This window comes from Hemicordylus capensis, chromosome 1, assembly GCF_027244095.1.
Source record: "Hemicordylus capensis ecotype Gifberg chromosome 1, rHemCap1.1.pri, whole genome shotgun sequence".
NCBI lineage: Eukaryota > Metazoa > Chordata > Lepidosauria > Squamata > Cordylidae > Hemicordylus > Hemicordylus capensis.
Genome location: NC_069657.1, coordinates 21,488,399 through 21,507,548, shown reverse-complemented (window position 1 = coordinate 21,507,548; position 19,150 = coordinate 21,488,399). Strand labels below are relative to the sequence as shown.

The 19,150-nt window shown below is 45.2% G+C and overlaps 1 protein-coding gene across 2 annotated transcripts in view; it reads left to right on the top strand.

Moving 5' to 3' along the window:
* EXOC3L4 (exocyst complex component 3 like 4) overlaps positions 1–19,150 on the top strand; it is a 198,414-nt gene that overhangs the window by 1,201 nt on the left and 178,063 nt on the right. The window contains exon 2 of one of the 2 annotated variants that reach the window (XM_053284296.1): positions 16,227–16,281. The exons of the other annotated variant lie outside the window; for it this stretch is intronic. The gene's annotated coding sequence lies outside the window, so the exon portion shown is untranslated. The remainder of the gene's footprint in view (positions 1–16,226; positions 16,282–19,150) is intronic. 2 annotated transcript variants of the gene reach the window in all.

Here is a 19,150-nt window from a genome sequence, read left to right as displayed (position 1 = left end):
GGGCGACAGGGAGGAACTCTGCCGCCCCAAGAAGATTTTTAAAATCACCAGCGCCGGAGGAGGAAGAGCGACGGTGGGGGGGGAGTACTACCACCACCCCGCTTAAAGTGACAGTCCCCTCAGTGCCGGACCACGCTTCTGTGGTTCCGTGCACATCTCTAGAGCTCATTTCTAGGCAGGCAGCCCTCGCTGCTTGATAATGTTCATTTAGCTTCCTTGAATGAACATTATCCAGCAACGAGGGAGCCTGGAAATGAGCTCTGGAGAGTTCCTGGTGGTGATCCCTACTGGCCCAAAATTGTTTGGGGGGGTCTGGGGTTGGGGGGCCTGGGTTTGGGGTGGGTAGTTTCTCGGACCAACTGCTGGTCCAAGAAACACTGGCCTAGACCAATATGAACCAAACCAGGTACAGTTGTAGGGACACAAAGGGATACCTCAATGACATCGTTTGTGATTATGTCATCTACCCCAATCCAAGATGGCCAAAATGTGAACATTTGAGAACTGCCTAACCAATTTGAACCAAATTTGCTATAGGTGTAGGGACACATGGGGATGGCTCAATGATGTAGTTTGTAATGATGTCATCCACCCTGATTCAAGATGATGATGATGATGATGATTGATGATGAATAATTCGATTTCTATACTGCCCTTCCAAAAATGGCTCAGGGCGGTTTACACAGAGAAATAATAAATAAATAAGATGGCTCCCTGTCTCCAAAGGGCTCATATTCTAAAAAAAACCAAACACAAGATGCACACCAGCAACAGTCACTAGAGGTACTGTGCTGTGGGTGGATAGGGCCAGTTACTCTCCCCCTGCTAAATAAAGAGAATCACCACGGCAAAAGGTGCCTCTTTGCCCAGTTAGCAGGGTAAGATGGCGGATACATGAATGTTTGAGGCGGAAGTGGGAACCAATTTAGACCAAATTTGGTACAGTTGTGAGGACACATAGGCACACCTCAAATGCATAGTTTATGATGATGTCATGCACCCCAATACAAGATGGCAGATGCATGACTGTTTGAGTCACAAGTGGGCTAACTTGTGAACTGCCTAACCAATTTGGAACAAATTTAGTCCAGTTGCAGGGATAGTGAAAAGAAAGTAGGCGATTTAGTTCTTACTAAGACAACTTATTTTGAATGATTCCACTCCCAGTCTCTCTCAAAAAAACCCCACAAACTCACTAGTGTGGTAAATCAATAGGGCAAGCAGGTGTGGGGTGGGAGCAAAACAACCCACAGAGACTATTGTAGAATAGAAAAGGTTTATTGGAATAAAATAATTTAAAATCCAAAAAACAGTTCAGGAACAAATAGGGGGAAATTCAGTTAAGCAAGAGTACAATTTAAAACTATAGAACTATAGAAGCTTGCTAGCCTTTTAAACTAAGGCCTAGGAGGTTTGAATAGGCCCAGCTCCAGTGCTTGTCTGGGCGGGCAATCCATCCACCCAGGGAAGGCGGAATGATCATCTGTGGGTAGGTAAGCTCTTTAGGGCTTCCTCCCCACAAACCTGGTAGCCCTTTCTCACTGCTCATGAGAAAAGGCTCACTACCTATCTGTGTATTGTAACATTTCAGGTTTTTGACTTTATAGTACAATCCACTCTATGCATACCTACTTAGAAGTAAGTACCATTGGTTTCAATCAAATTTTCTCCCAAATATAGGATTGCAGCCTTAACTGAGAAGCTCAGTGTATTTTTTTTGTTCTATTGCTGCTATCAATATCTCAGACTTAAATGTAGTCTTCATTTATTTTCTATAGATATTTGTTTTGTTTTTAAATTTTGGTGGCTTTAAGTCAGCATGAATTCTCTCTGCCCCTTGCTCGTTTCCAGCCTATACTAGTATTCTAAATCAAAAGGAGTGATTTGGGAGTTACATTTTATGTTCTTATCTCAGGATGTAAATAGTGACTATGACAAGGCTCAACATGAAAGCCTTAATCGCTAGCGCTGGTTTTGTTGGGTCAACTGTAGGATTTAGTGGTGATGAAAATGCACTCAGCATGACCTTTAATTTGGTATCTTCACCAATCTTATCTGGTATCTTCACCTCCCCAATAAATAGCATATTTAAATTAGCATATTTAAACCAATAAATAGCAAATTTATTCACCAATAAATAGCATATTCAGGTACTGGAAAATGAAGTGGGGTGGTAGTCTGCAGTTGGTGTGGAATCCATGACAGCACTACGCACAGCTTATCAGACAAGGTTAAAAACTGAACTTTTATATTGGAATGTGCTGGATATAAAGTATTATTATTATTATTATTATTATTATTACATTTATATCCCGCTCTTCCTCCAAGGAGCCCAGAGTGGTATACTACATACTTGAGTTTCTCTTTCACAACAACCCTGTGAAGTAGGTTGGGCTGAGAGAGAAGTGACTGGCCCAGAGTCACCCAGCTAGTTTTATGGCTGAATGGGGATTTGAACTCGGGTCTCCCTGGTCCTAGTCCAGCACTCTAACCACTACACCACGCTGGGTGTTTAATGCTCAGGTAAATGGTCAGGTAAAGAAATCCTCCTCAACTATATGATATTGATTAGCTCGTTCTGGATGGGGTCACGGTCCCCCGGAAGGAACAGGTTCACAGGCTGGGGGTGCTTCTGGATCTGAACCTCTCCCTGGTATCCCAGGTTGAGGTGGTGGCCAGAAGTGCTTTTTATCAACTTCGGCTGATATGCCAGCTGCGTCCATTTCTTGAGATGAACAACCTCAAAACAGTGGTACATATTTTGGTAACCTCTAGGCTGGATCACTGCAATGTGCTCTATGTGGGACTGCCTTTGTACGTAGTCTGGAAACTGCAGTTGGTCCAGGATGCGGTGGCCAGGATGGTCTCTGGATCATCTAGGAGAGACCATATCACTCCTGTGTTGAAAGAATTACACTGGCTGCCGATACGTTTCCAGGCAAAATACAAGGAGCTGGTTATTACCTATAAAGCCCGAAACACCTTAGGCCCTGGATATTTAAGAGAACGGCTTCTTCACCATGAGTCCCACCGCTTGCTAAGATCATCTGGAGAGGTTCGCCTGCGGCTGCCGCCAACTCATCTGGCGGCTACTCATTAATGGGCCTTCTCCCTTGCAGCCCCTGGACTTTGGAATGCGCTCCCTGTTGAAACAAGAGCCTCCCCATCTCTGACAACTTTTTTAAAAGCACTGAAGATGCATTTATTCACCCAGGCTTTTAATTAGATTTATGGTTTTAAATTTTAATGCTGGTTTTAAATGATTTTAACGTTAATGTTTTTAATGTTTAAATGATTTTAATTGTTTAATTTAGTTTTGATTTTAACTTTTAATTGATTTTAATTGTTCTCATTTGTTGTAAACCGCCCTAAGCCATTTCTGGAGGGGTGGTAGATAAATCAAATAAATAAATAAAATAACAAAACTATTGTAGGGCAGTACTGTCTACACAGCAAATACAAGTTGTCTGGACAGTGCATCAGTTAATTTGCATAATTTGCATCACATGCAATTTTGCAAGCTAATTTGCATGACATACACATTAGGGTACCCAGCTTTGGACAGCTTGAATATGGCAACCCTACACCAGAGGGAACATAGAACAAATGAGGCATGGTGGGAAGAACCCAAGATGGGGAACCTGAGCCAGCACTTCTACCATGACCCAAGGATACAGCCCTGCCTTCAGCTAGGAAGAGTCCCCGAGGCCTAAACAGAGGCCACCCCTCAATGGGCCAGGCCCCTTTGATCCTTCCCTGGGAAGTGGGGGAGCCAAGTCACTCTGCCTGGACAGCGAGAAAAAGCCTTCTGTCTGTTTAAAAGCTGTCCATCTGTTTCCAGAAGCTGCTAAAACAACAACATGCCAAGGTCTTGGTCCATCACCGCCCCCATTTTTGTGCTTCTTAAGACTCTGCTCATCCTGTTAACGTTTGTTTTTAGTTGATTGCTTCTTTTTATTGAATTGATGGCATTTTAACAAATGTATTTTTATTCTTCTGTTGTATGCCAGCTTGCAGGCCCCTTTGTGGTTGGAAAGAGGGCCCATAATGTTAATATAAATACATTGCTAGATTAAACATAGATATCATTAATGCTAAATATCTGGATAGCACTGTGGTGATAGTATCACGACCCCCCTTCCCTCTGCTCCCCCAGTGTATGTCCCCTGTCCTCAGGGACATAGTTGGGGGCATTGGTGGGGGCAGTATCCTGATTGCAATGCTCTGTACCTTTATGCACAATCTGGGTTACCTTGGTGCAGAATTTGAATGTGTGTGTGTTGAGTAGGAGACACAAGGTAGGAGTAGCCTCCCATCTTAGTTCAGGAGCTGTGTGCATTCCCGACTTGCCATTGTGAGAATTCTATAAGCAAGATAGGAGTAAGGAAATATGCTCATCTGAGAGCTGAGCACCTTTTAAAAGTGGTGATTCTCTTTATTGAGCAGGGGGAGAGCAACTGGCCCTATCCATCCCCAGCACAGCATCCCTCCAGTGTCTGTTGCTGGTGTCAATCTTCTGTTTCTTTTTTAGACTGTGATCCCTTTGGGGACAGGGAACCATTTTATTTTATCTTATCTTATTTTATTTTATCTTATTTTATTTTATCTTATCTTATTTTATTTTAATTATATCTGTGTAAACCACTTTGGGAACTTTGGGGAAAGCAGTATATAAATATTTGGCATCTTCATCATAAGGCATGGGGAGTGCTTTCCTTCCACCCTCACCCTGGAGCTGGGTACGAGTGCTGGGCTTGCTGCTGCTTCCCACCTCCCTGCCCAGGTCACAGAAAACATTCTCCCCTCCTCCTACCCTGCTTATAGAATTCCCCTGATGGCCAATCTGGAGCATGCACAGCTCCTAAAGTAGGGTAGGAGGCTTCTCCTACCCTAGTAATCATCATGAGAACAGCCCTACAATCTTGGCTGTCATTTACATAAGTATAATAGTAGCAGAATTCAGCCCACACATTTCAGATAACACAATCCTTTTGCTCATCGGTTTGAGACTCAGAAACAAATTGAAAGTGACTTTGGATGTAACATGCTCCCCTGATCCCTTCTTTTATTGTGCTGAGCAAAGGGGCTGAAGTAGAGGAGTGTATAAATAGGACCGAAACACAATAGAACAGCAAACCTAAGATAAATAAAGGCTTAGCAACTGTGTAGAAAGATCTGGCCTGGTCCCATCAGAGGAACAGATGTGTTTTCTGCATCTGTGCAACTTGGATGACAGCTCAATACCCCCCCACCCAATTACCACGTTTCATTTCATTCCCTCTACTTCTCACAGAGGCACACAGGTGCTAAATTTAAAAAGTATTCCTGGGCAGAACCAGCAGTCTAGCAACAGCAAAGGATCAGACCAGATTAATATTAATTATTTGTAAAGGGCAAATGCGAAGACAAAAAACTGCAGAGCAATGTTTTCTAAACCACAGTGGTGCTGGATAGAGAACAGAGGTCATTGTGAGGACCAGGGATGCAGAAGATGTATGAGAGTGGGGGTGGGGTGGGGAGAAAACAGGTATTTGCTTAATAGTGTGGCAGCCCAAGAAACCTGTTGGAGAAATCTGAACCACCACCCTTCATGAGGTCTAAAGGCTATTCACACGACCGGGAGGCAGGGAGGTCAGGCGGGCGGGCAGGCAGGGAGAAGGCTAAGAACATAAGAACATAAGAACAGCCCTTCTGGATCAGGCCCAAGAAGGCCCATCTAGTCCAGCATCCTCTTTCACTCAGTGGCCCACCAGATGCCGCTGGAAGCCTACAGGCAGGAGTTGAGGGCATGCCCTCTCTCCTGCTTTTACTCCCCTTCAACTGGTACTCAGAGGCATCCTGCCTTTGAGGCTGAACAAAAAGCTGAACAAAATTTACCTCTCCATCCCACCTCCCCAGCTGCCAGATGATCCTGCATCAGTGGTGGGAAGCACAGACCACATTCCCATACGATCCACGCTGCTGCATGCAGGGCAGAACTTCAGAAGCTGAGACGATGGGTACTGTCCTCCATGTATCCCACTGTGCACTGTGCGATGAGCAGCCCGAGCACACACATACCCACAGTGCCAGGGTGCACCCTTAACCTTGGCTAACAGCCGGGGTTAAATGCTGGGTCAGGCGGGCGAGCAGCACTACGATTCATGTGGATCATGGCGCTTTACATGTGCAGTCTAACCCAGGCTGGTTGCCCTAGCTTGAGTTAGGTTGTGCTTGTGAATACCCTTCTAGTTTGGCCCACGCGGAATCATAGAATGTTAGAGCTGGAAGGGTCATCCCGCTTAGAGTTGGAGGTCATCTAGTCTAGTGCAAACCCCCTGCTCTGTGCAGGAAACTGCTATAGGATCCCTGGCAGATGGCTGTCTAGCCTCTATCTGAAAACCTCCTCCTCCGAAGAGCCCACAATTGGTACAGAATGCAGCAGCCAGACTGGTCCCTGGGACAACTTGCAGGGAATAACATCTACAGGTTGAATATCCCTTATCCGGACTGCTTGGGACCAGAAGTGTTCCGGATTTCAGATTTTCCCGGATTCCAGAAAGTTGTGGTTTCAGGGGCCGGAAGCCCAGTAAAAGAAAAGGGGGACTTTCCGCCATCACTGGGACTACAAGCCCCAGCATGTTTTGTGTAACCCGGGGCGGTAATGGCGGCCTCAGCGCCTGCGCATTGCGGTTTCTGTGCGGACCATGCAGAGTAAATAATAAAGCTCTCCTCTTCGATGGTAGTGGGCGGAGGAGGAGGGAGCGGAAGGCAGAAACATGTTGAAGGGCCCGGTAGTGACCAGGCCTCCCGCGACTGGGTCAGTGATACGTAGCGAGAACACTCGCAGCCACCACTTCCTGCTGCTCCTACCGCCACCGGGGTGGTGTCCGGATTTCGGAGGATTTCGGATGTCTGGATAAGGGGTATTCAACCTGTATTTTAAAAGAATTGCCCTGGCTGCCAATTTGTTTCCGAGTGAAATACAAAGTGCTGGTTATTACCTATAAAACCATGAATGCCTTGGATCCTGGGTACTTAAGAGAGTGCCTTCTTTGTCATGAACCCTGCTACCTATTAAGATCATCTGGAGAGGTCTGGTTACAGTTGCCACTCTGGGCCAGTCACTTCTCTCTCAGCCTAACCTACTTCACAGGGTTGTGAAGAGAAACTCAAGTATGTAGTACACCACTCTGGGCTCCTTAGAGGAAGAGCGGGATATAAATGTAATAATAATAATAATAATAATAATAATAATAATAATAATAATAATATAAAAATATGATAGATAAATAAATAAATTGCACAAGGCAGGCTCTTCCACTCATAAACATATAGGCTGTTCCCAGTAAAGCTGCTTTTTGTAATTGGCTGATGGTGATTTCTAGGGGTGTGTCCGAACCGGTCTGGAGGCCATTCTAAAGGCCTCTGAACTCTCCAGACCGGTTCGGACATGGCTGGTCCGGGTCCGGGTGGGGGGTCTTCCTTTAAGGGCGGGAGGGCTTGCTTACCCCTCCCGCCTCATTGCCCCCTCCAGCGCCCGTATTCTACTGCGTAATTGGGGCGCTGGAAACCAGCAGCCCCCGCCGCCCCCCCCCCGCGAGCGGATTAGGGACAAAAATTAGTAAGGTGCTGCCGCCGTCCCGCCCTCCCTCCCTCCCACCCGCCACCCCCCCGAGTGCTCACCACATTGTTTTTAAAAAAAGAGAGGAGCTCGCAAACAGAGCTCCTCTCTCGGCAAAGTCCCGGCCAAACTGGGGCCTTGGGCGCGCGCACGCGCGCGCGATAGAACTCCTGATAGAACTTCCGCTGGAGGCCCGGTCTACCCGCCGGGACGAGGCCGGGTAGACCGGGCCTCCGATCGCCAGAAGTCCGGTCTACCCGCCGGGGTAGCAACTTACTAATTTTTGCCCCAATCCGCTCGTGGGGGGGCGGCGGGGGCAGCTGGTTTCCAGCACCCCAATTACGCAGTAGAATACGGGTGCTGGAGGGGGCAAAGAGGCGGGAGGGGTAAGCAAGCCCTCCCCGCCCTAAAAGAAAGGCCCCCCTTCGGTGCTGGTCCGGACTGCTCCGGACCATGCACATCCCTAGTGATTTCTGTGGCCCCTATGGTGCTGAGGTGCTCTTCAAGGTCTTTTGGAACTGCACCCAGGGCACCAATTACCACTGGGATTATTTGAGTCTTTTTCTGCCACAGCCTTTCAATTTCAATTTGTAGATCTTTGTATTTGGTGATTTTTTTCTATTTCTTTTTCTTCTATTCTGCTATCCCCTGGTATTGCTATGTTGATTATTTTAACTTGTTTTTCTTTCTTCTCGACTACAGTTATATCTGGTGTATTGTGTGGCAGATGTTTGTCTGTTTGTAGTCGGAAGTCCCATAATATTTTTACATCTTCATTTTCTTCAACTTTTTCAATTTTATGGTCCCACCAATTTTTGGCTACAGGTAGCTTGTATTTTTTGCAGATGTTCCAGTGTATCATCCCTGCTACCTTGTCATGCCTTTGTTTGTAGTCAGTCTGTGCGATCTTCTTACAACAGCTGATGAGGTGGTCCACGGTTTCATCTGCTTCTTTACAAAGGCGGCACTTGCTGTTTGTTGTGGATTTTTCGACTTTGGCTCTTATTGCATTTGTTCTTAGTGCCTGTTCTTGTGCAGCCAGTATTAAACCCTCTGTTTCTTTCTTCAAGTTGCCATTCTTAAGCCATTGCCAGGTCTTGGTGATGTCTGATTTTCCACTTATATTGTGCAAATATTGACCATGCAGGGGCTTATTTTTCTATTTTTCTGCTCGGTTCTTGACTTGTTCTTTCTTGTAGGCCTGTTTTGTTTCATTGGTGTTGAATAGTTTCATGTCCTTGACCATTTGAAGTGCATCTTCTTCACTATATATTCTTCTAGGCCTCTTTTCTCCTCCTCTACTGTTTGATGGACTTGCAGCATTCCTTTTCCACCTGAGCTGCGAGGTAGGTAGAGCCTATCTACATCACTGCGGGGGTGCAGAGCATGATTGATGGTCATGATTTTCCTGGTCTTACGATCTAGCGTCTCTAGCTCTGCCTGGGTCCAGTCTATTATTCCTGCAGTGTATCTGATAATAGGTATAGCCCAGGTGTTTATGGCTTGTATGGTGTTCCCGCCATTGAGTTTAGACTTGAGGATTTTTCTAACTCTCCTGATGTATTCACTTACAATTTTTCTTTTAACTTCACTGTGTGCGATGTTATCAACCTGGAGAATGCCCAAGTATTTGTAATGTTCTTTCTCTTCCAGGTTCTTGATGTTGCTTCCATTGGGCAGTTCTATTCCTTCTGTTTTTCTTATTTTTCCTCTGTTCATTATTAATACAGTACACTTGTCTAGTCCAAACTCCATTGCTATATCGCTACTGAATATACGGACAGTGTTTAGCAGTGATTTAATTTCTGACTGGGACTTTCCATACAACTTCAGATCGTCCATGTACAACAGATGGTTGATTTTACTTGATGTTTTAGATGTTTGGTATCCGAGGCCTGTTTTGTTTAGTATTTGTGAAAGTGGGATCATGGCGATTACAAACAACAGAGGGGATAGTGAGTCCCCTTGGAAAATACCTCTTCTAATGCTAACCTGTCCAAGTGTCTCGCCATTGATTGTTAACTGTGTACTCCACATGCTCATTGCTTTTTTTACAAATATCTGAATGTTTTTGCTGACACCAGTTGTTTCTAAACATTTTAGTATCCATGTGTGAGGCAATGAATCGAAGGCTTTCTTGTAGTCAATCCATGCAACACTTAGATTTGTTTTTCTTCTCTTGCCATTTTCTAAAATCATTTTGTCAATCAGCAGCTGGTCTTTTGTGCCTCTGGTGTTCGGGCAATTTCCTTTCTGTTCAATTGGAAGCTGTTTGTTAGTTAATAAGTGTTGCATTACTTCATCTGCTATTATTCCAGTTAATAATTTGAACATGGTTGGCAGGCAGGTTATCAGTCTATAATTACTTGGAACTGCACCTTTTGCTGGGTTTCTCATTATGAGATTAGTTTTGCCAGTTGTTAGCCATTGTTCAACATCACCGCCTTGCAAAATGTGATTGAACTGTTTTGATAGTTGCTTATGAAGGCTTGTTAGGTGTTTAAGCCAAAAGCCATGCAGTTCATCGTCGCCTGGCACAGTCCAATTTTTAATTTTCTTTGCTCTTTCACTTATTAATTCTGGTGTTATTAGTAGATCTTGCATTTGTTGGTTACATTTTTTGACCTCTTTCATCCAGCATGCTTTTTTATTATAATCTATTGGATTGTCCCATAATTTCCCCCAGAATTGCACTGTTTCTTCTTTATTTGGCGTTTCTACATTTCTTGCAGTTTCTCCTTCTATACTTTGATAGAAACATCTCTGATTCGACTGGAATTGGAGATTCTGCCTGTGTTGTGTAATTCTGGCTTCATATCTGCTAATCTTCTTTGACACTGCTGTTATTTGCTGCTTTATTATTTCCAGGACTTCTCTAATTTTCCTTGAATCTAGGTGGTATTTTTGGATCAGATACTGTTTGGTGTTTTCATTCTTCAGCTTCTTGTCTTTCATATCTTTCAATTTACTAGCATCTGATCTAAGCCTGGAGATTTTATTTTCTAATCTAATCTTCCATTTAGGTGATGTACTGCTTTCTTTTTTACAGGTCCACTGATCTTATATCCGAGCTCTTGTGTTGTTATTGTTGCTGCACTGTACATTAGTTGGTTTGTTTCTTGTAAATTATTGGTTGTTATTTCTGCAAGTGCAGCATTGACATCTTTTAATGCCTGAGCAAGTTGTTTTTTGGCAACTGTTTTTAGAGCTGGAAGTCGAACTCTGGTGGTTGTTTGGTTCATGTGCTCAGTTATTTTTTGCTTTAGTTCTTGTTGCTTTTCTGTTAAATGGCATTTGGGTTTTTGAGGTGAAGACAAAGGGGCGGTTGCCTGGTTTTGATTTTGAAACAGTTCAGCAACAGAGGCATCCTCTATTTCCTCCACCTCCTCCACCTGCGCCTGAGCAACTTCTTCAGTTAGTGGTAATTCTTCTTCCATATCTTGAGCCTGTGTTGCTCTTTGCAGTTCTTCCAGCTCAACTCCTGTGAATACTTTATTTCTTATTATGAATCTTCTCTGGTCTGCTAGCATTTGTTCTGTTATTTATGTATCTGGATGCTTCTCTTTCCAAATTTGGTACATTCTTTTTAAATAACCTCTTCTAGTTGGACTAGACTTGTAATAGCAGATCATTATTTCCTTGTTGGCATTTTTCGTATTTTTTTCCGGTTAAGCGACGTTTCTTCCAGTAACTTTGCTGTCTTCAGCCCTGGTTGCTCAACTGAAGATCCTGTTGCCCACTTGCCACCAGATGTCCAGGGACTCCAGCACCTGGCGTGGTCCTTGTTGACCCGGGCGACGACCGATCCGGTATAGATTTATTAAAGTAACGTCTCACCATATTGTTGATGGGAGTGGCACTCTTGGTCTGGCTCCTCTGGTGAGACCTGTCCAGTATGGTTGGACCTCTAGCATAGCTCTCACCTTCCTCAGAGCACACAAGCCCCACAACCACGCCAAGGTAGTGCCTCACTGGGGGTTAAAAATATGATAGATAAATAAATAAATTGCACAAGGCAGGCTCTTCCACTCATAAACAGCTCATACAGTTAAAAAAACATCTTCCTAATATCTAGCCCAGACCTACTTCCTTGTAATTTCATCCTATTGGTTCTAGTCCTCTCCTCAGGAGTGACAGAGAACAAGTCCATTCCTTCTTCTATATGACAACCCTTCTGATATTTGAAGACAGCTCTCAGGTCTTCAGACTAAACATAACTCTGCTCCTTCAACTGTTCCTCGTAGGATTTGGTTTCCCGACCCCTCCCCATCTTGGTTGCCCTCTTCTGAACCTGTTTCAGTTCATCAAGGTCTTTCTTAAAACGTAGGGCCTTATGCTGGTCTCTGACCATAATATAGGCTTATGCATGTGTGTAAACATAGGGCCCAGAACTGAACACAGTATTCCAAGAGAGATCTAATCAGAGTAGAATAGACTGGAGCTATTAATTCTCATGATCCGGATGCTAGGTTTCGGTTAATGCAGCCTAAGATTGAATTTGTTCTTTTAGAAGCTGCATTCTGCTAACTGATAAGCAAAATTTTATTACCATGCATCTTTTTGTGAATTGACGTGAAATGGATAATACCACCCTTGCCCTCATGATTAGGAAGCGGATGCGCTGAGGGCGTGCCTAGCAGGATATCCTCTGCAGATGTCCAATTGCCCTCCTGGATCATCCCTTGACTGCATGGAGTGCTACTCATACAAATGATCCCTCTTTGTGTAGTCAGCCTAAAAGGTTGTGTTGGGGGGTTGTTGGTGGGGCAGGTTTTATCACCTTTGTTGCTCCCCATTATCTTACAAACAATACAGCAGTTTAAACATCATTAAAACACTGGGGGAGCAGAGAAACATTTAGTGGGATGGGTCTACCACCTCAGCCCCCATTGACTTTGGGTCTGCCTCATACATGTGTTGCAAATATTTCTTCTGACCTCTCCTGGGAGTCATTCGCACTTGGCTTCAGGCTTCAGGATAAATGTTGAACAAAGCCACTTCAAAGTACAGTCGCGGCATTGAGGGAAGCAGCCCCTCCCTTTCTGCTCTTGATTTTCTTTTGAAACAAGTCCACATGGCATTCTCCGGGTTTTCCTTCTAGCCAATGGAGGGAGGGGGAGAGCTTCTGAAGAGATAGATAGAGCTGCATTTCTGAAGAGAGCATGCCTCTTATCATGCTAATAATTCTATGTCAGTGCCTCTCCCATTTGCTCCAGCGTTTTCAGAAAAAGCAGCTTAAAACCATTATTTAAAAAACCCGGAGATACGTCGAGAAAAGCTAGAATTCACATCACAAAGCCTGGTTTGTGTGTGAAGTGGGTCCAAAAATCTTGAAGGGACTTCGAGGTAAATTTGGCTGGTGTGTGAATGCACATACTCTCTTCTGGGGGAGATCGGGGCAGAAGCCCTGTGTGTAAAGCCTCCTGATGACCTTCATGAGTGGTGGGCATTTTGCAGAAAAACGGCATTCTCTCAGGTAACCGGGACCTAAGCTGTTCAGGGTTTTAAAGGTGATTAACAGGACTTTGAATGTTGCCATGCAGCTCTTCAGCTTAAGAATTTTGTCCAGTGTTATTCACCCTTGGAACTTAAAAATCAAATCAAATCCCAAGACTCCTCACTCTTTAGTAACAAAGGAGCAAACACCTCCTTTGACTGTGTGCAATGTGCATTTCCCAGTCACCACAAAGAAATCCTACCCAGTTTCCCCACACACCTAGGATTATGAGACAGACTCCTTTCTCCGTGAGGGTGACATTCAGGCCAAGCCGAGCCATGGTGCTTCTCTTCCTACAAATTAAGTACTGCTTCTTATACAATTTCAAATGCCTCATGGACTTGGCAGTACAAAAGCTGGGCACATACCTGGCTTAAGGGAATAAAAGGGCGAGCAGGTGAATGTTCCTGAGGACTCCAACAGAGATATCTTCTGTATGATCCAAGGTTAAATATCAATTTTTGACACTTTGCTAAATGTCACCCTCATCAGTACCCTATTAAACCAGCTTAGTAGAGCACAGCATTATTTTTTAATGTATCCAATTACTCAGGGCCTGATTCTGCCAAATCTTACGCCTGTGGCCTTTCATTTTACTTAACAGTTCTTCTTTTCAGTAGTCACCATTTTCTTCTTCAATGGATGCTGTAGGGATCTACATGGATATTAATTGCCAAGTATATTTTCATTTACTGTCTACGTGCTCCAAGGTGCAAATCTTGATAGAGCTGTTATTCATTCAGCAACATTTGCTTTGTGGTAGGTTTCTTTTTTTTTAAGCCTAAAGGATATTCTAGGTAATATTTTAAAAGTTCACTAGAAAATATGTTTCTATTTTTTCGATAGGGAGAGATGCACTGAAAGCAAACCTCCTTCATCCTGTCCTCATTTTGCTGGGAGCACATAGCATATGCCACAGTCTTGACGTCCTAAATAGATCTTTGATTTCCCTTTCTTCCCCTAACTGTGGAAGCAATTTTCTTGTCTTGAACTGTGAGTCTGGCCTCGTTTTTTCCCCTTCAACACCTCTTGAAAATTAGCTGTTCCTTGTCTTTAAAAATGCCTTTGTCTGGGACCTGGATTTCAGAAGGACTTTACTGTTACTGTCAATAGGAAAATAAAAGATAAAAGACAGCAGCAAATACATGGCAGCCATCAGCATCTATGGGATTACTTCTGCAGAAATGATCTCACTAAATTCTCAAAATCCGTTTAAAATTATCCGGCTTCAGAGCACCCAGTGGCAGCTTTTTAAGAATCATAACTTGGTTCTTGAAAAGTTTGTTGGTACAGATTACTGTTTATATTATTATGCTATTTACACACAGTCTACCAGATGTTATGGACTGGATTTGGGACTTTAATTAGCGGGCCCTTTCCAATTATTTATTACTATCATCATCATCATCATCATTAATTGTTAATATGAATGTTGATATATTGCATTTAAACAAAAAATGGTCAGAGCAGTCTACATTGAAAAAGGAAAAAGATGGTTCCTTGTCCCAAAGGACTCACATTCTGAACTCTCCACCACCAGAAATTAGACACCAGCAACAACCACTGGAAAGATAATGTGCTGGGGTTGGACAGAGACAGTTACTCTCCCCCTGTTAAAATAAGAGACTACCACTTTAAAAGGTACCTCTTTGCCTGGTTAGCAGCAGGGATCAGGGCGGTTCCCCCATGAGGTGAACTGAGGTGCCTCAGAGGACCCTCTGGGTGGCTTTTTGGAATGCAGCAGAATGCGCCCCTGCCACCCCTGTCCTCCTGCCCTGTAAGCTGACATGAGGCCATCCGCATGTTATGTCCAACACTTGTACAAGGAGTGTATAGTATGCACAGGTACTGATCTCTACACAGGTACCATCATTCACATGTTATGCTGAACACTGGTACAGAAGTACACTTTCAATCTGTGCCATGCATTTGAAGGGCCTATATCCAGGTTCATAGGGACATAGGGAGCTGCCATATACTGAGTCAGACCATTGGTCTATTTAGCTTAGTATTGTCTTCAGAGACTGGCAGTGGCTTCTGCAAGTTTGCAGGCAGGAATCTCTCTCAGCCCTATCTTGGAGCAGCCAGGGAGGGAACTTTGAACCTAGATGCTCTTCCCAGAGTGGCTTTATCCCCTGAGGGGAATATCTTGCAGTGCTCACACTTCTAGTCTCCCATTCAGATGCAACCAGGGCAGACCCTGCTTAGCTATGGGGACAAGTCATGCTTGCTACCACAAGACCAGATCTCCTCTCCATAGACCAGCTCTCCTCTCCTCACTTATAACATGAACACAGGTTCAGTCATTCACACAAACACAAGTATGAGTGAACAGGTATCTGTACACCCGTACAACATAATGTCCAAATTGGGCTATAATTTTGTACAGGCATTTATTTGAAAAGTGATCCGGTGTATAGTAGGTCTTCTTAAATGCAGTGCCCTGGGCTGGGCTGGAGCTGACATAACCCTGCCCCATCACTAGCCCCACCCCACCCCCACTTCCCAAGCCAGGGAGCCATTCTTTGCAGAGTGCATTGCTGCTGCCTAGGAACATAGAAAACTGCCATATACTGAGTCAGACCATTGGTCTATCTAGCTCAGTATTGTCTTCACAGACTGGCAGCAGCTGCTCCAAGGTTGGAGGCAGGAGACTGTCTCAGGCCTATCTTGGAGATGCTGCCAGGGAGGGAACTTGGAACCTAGATGCTCTTCCCAGAGTGGCGGCTCCATCCCCTAAGGGGAATAGCTTATGGTACTCACACACCAAGTCTCTCATTCATATGCAACCAGGGCAGACCCTGCTTAGCTAAGGGGACAAGTCATGCTTGCTACCACAAGACCAGCTCTCCTCTCCTGCCCAGTGGGAGGCTTCCTGGGCTTCTCAACAGGAGGAAGTCCCTCCTCCCAAGCTTCTGTTGTGTCTGCTTCCCTCCAAGCATGGGGAGGTGACCAAGGGGAAAGAGAGGCCTCTTGCTGCCGCTTCTTTAATTTCAAGAGCTCTCACAGCTGCTCCAGACTTCTCCCTGATGGACGAGCCAATGATCCAGAGGTCAGGTCTCCTGATGCTGTTGTGCCTGCCTGCCCCCAGCCAAGTCAATCTATATTCCCTATTTTCCCTTTCAGGTGACATGTTGGCAGATATGGAGAGAGAAAGTGAAATTTCCTCGATCAGCCTCAGGTGAAAGCAAGTATTGGTCTAGAGCTGGCAGGGATCCCTGCTTCAGGGAGGCCTGATTTAGACGAGGCCTGTGGCAGGGGAGGGTGGCTTTAACCCTCCGCGCCTCCTGCCACAGCTCTGATCTGGATTGGACCCCTCATGGCTGTTCTTTGGCCAGGCAGACAATGATGTGGTGCAGATGTCAAAAACTAATGTTTTTCCTTGTCAGATAGCAGCTCTGAGGGCCCAATCCAGACTGGGACTGTGGCACAGATAAAGCTTCCTCCCTGATCCTGTTCAGTCCCGATCTTGTTCAGGCCTGTCCAGCCTTTTCATTTATTTTTAAGCTAAGCCCATCAGTGCTAACAACCTAACATGCAGATTGGCCCTGAGTCTGTGGAATTGGGGGGTGGTGGGTGGGATCCTGCTCCTCCTTCGCTTGAGAATTCTTCCTTGATTCGGAAGGTGTGAGCAGGGTTGAAAAGACAACCTGTCATATCCTCCAAGTCCTATGAAGAATTGTTGAAGGGACTGGATATATTTAGCTTGGAGAAGCGTAGAGTAAGGGAAGAGATGATAACCATCTTCACATATCTGAAGAGCTGACAGATAAACGGACCAGTATGGTGCTGTGTGGGGGTGCACAACTCAAGTGGGCCTGAACCAATCATGACTTGGTGCGTGGGGGACGAGATCAATTTTCAGTACATTAATTAGCCTACTTTCCAGTTGGCTTATGACATCACCCGGCATTCCGTGTGTGTGTGTTGGTGTGTTGGTGTCCGTGTGTCTGTGTCTCCGCCATCAACTTCGCAATGCCTGGACCAATATGAACCAAATCGGGTACAGTCGAAGGGACACATAGGGACACCTCAACAACATAGTTTGTGATGATGTTATCTAGCCCGATTCAAGCTGGCGGACACATGAACATTTGAGGTGCAAGTGGGCTAACTTTTGGATTGTCTAAACAATTTGAACCAAATTTGGTACAGTTGTCGTGAGTGACACACAGGGACACTTCAACGGCATAGTTTGTGATGATGCCACCCACCCCAGTTTAGGATGGTGGATGTGTAAACCTTTGAGGCACGAGTGGGCTAACTTGTGAACCGCCTAACTGATTTGAACCAAATTTGCTACAGCTGTGGGGATACATAGGGACACCTCAATGGCGTAGTTTGTAATGACATCATCCACCCCAATTCAAGATGGTAGATGCATAAATGTTTGAGGTGCACGAGGGCTAATGTGAACTGTCTAACCAATTTTGATCAAATTTAGTCCAGTTGTAGGGATAATGAAAGGAAAGTGGGCAGATTAGTTAACACTTGAACAACTCGTATTACCTTAAAATTAATAATATGAATGAAAGCAGTTATTAGCTACTAGGGAGTAGTATCAAGGGACCCACCATTTTAACCAAGAATAGGGGCCAGAAATTAGGCCTTGTCCCTGCTGAGTTGGTGGGGCAGCTGGAGTGCATGTGCATGCCAGCCCCAAACAAATGCCAACTCCTCTCCTCTCCCTATATTGCTGCTGTTCTCAGGCTGAAATCCTAGGCATGCTTACTTGGGAGTAAGCCACTGGGTACACCATGGGATGCATTTCTGAGTAAACATGCATAGGCTGGAATGCTAAGGCGGTTTCCAGAGAGGACAGAGGATGCCCCTCCTCAGAGAAGGGAGAACTTACCCAAAAAATGACCCGCTGCCTTTCTGGGATGTACTAAGTCTGCCTGTGCCTACCTGCTGCTGATGCTGCTGCCACCACAGTTCCACTCCATTCAGGTGTGGAGCCTGACCACCAGCAGCCCGTGTGTGGTGGCGGCCCCGCTCACCCCCACACACACCCCACCCCCGCGTCTGACGTCGGACACAGGGGGCATGGTCTGGCTCCCGAAAAGAGCCCTGCAGCTCCATTTGGGAGTTGGAGTCTGGCCGGCATTGCATTCACAGTGCAGGCCTTAAGGCAGGGAAGAGCCACTCCTGGCCGCGCCGCGAACACAGAAGCCATTTAACTCCTGACCGGGGGCTGCGCGGCCCCTGCTCAGGAGCTAAACCAGCAACCCCGCATCTGACGTCAGATGCGGGGGCGGGTAGGGTGTTGGGGCTGCAAGGCGCCGCCCCTGATTGGGCACGGCCCGGGTTCTTTGAACCCGTTTGCCCAATGGTGGCTCCGCCCCTGACTCCATTCATCACTGCTGTTGCCATAGCTGCTCCAGTAGCAGCAACTGGCTCACTCATTGGTCCATCTCTGCTACATGCATCTCATCTGGTCTCAAGCAACCAATTGGATTCAGACACAGCTGCTCGTCATGGAACAGTCCAAGAGCTTTTCATGGCTCCTGCCATGGCTCCTGCTGTTGCTGCAGGATATTCTTACCTGGGGACCAGCAAAAAAAGTCTCCGAATCCGGCCCTTGGGCCTTATGTTGTCCAGGCCTGGTGTCGTATTCACAGCAGGGAGACCTAACCTGAGTTCAAATCCCCATTCAGCCATGAAATTTATGGGGTGACTCTAGATCAGTTACCTAACCTACCTCACAGGGTTGTTGTGAGGATAAACATGTACACTGCTCTGGACTCCGTGGAGGAAGAGCAAGATATAAATGCAAAAATAAAATAAAAACCTTAAAAATAGTAGGACTCCTGAGGGGAGGGCAGGAACTAGTCCTTTTCTCTGTTGCATTTTTACTGTGTTATTGGTTGCTTTTATTTTTGAATTGATTGTATTGTTTTGTATTTTGTTGTGAACTGCCTTGGGATTTTTTAAATGAAAGTTACTAAATACATTTAACAAGTAAATAAAACTAACTAACAAATAGTTGGACATTTACAAGGATGTAAATTCAGGCAATACATTAGGAGGAATTTCCTAGCTGTAAGGGT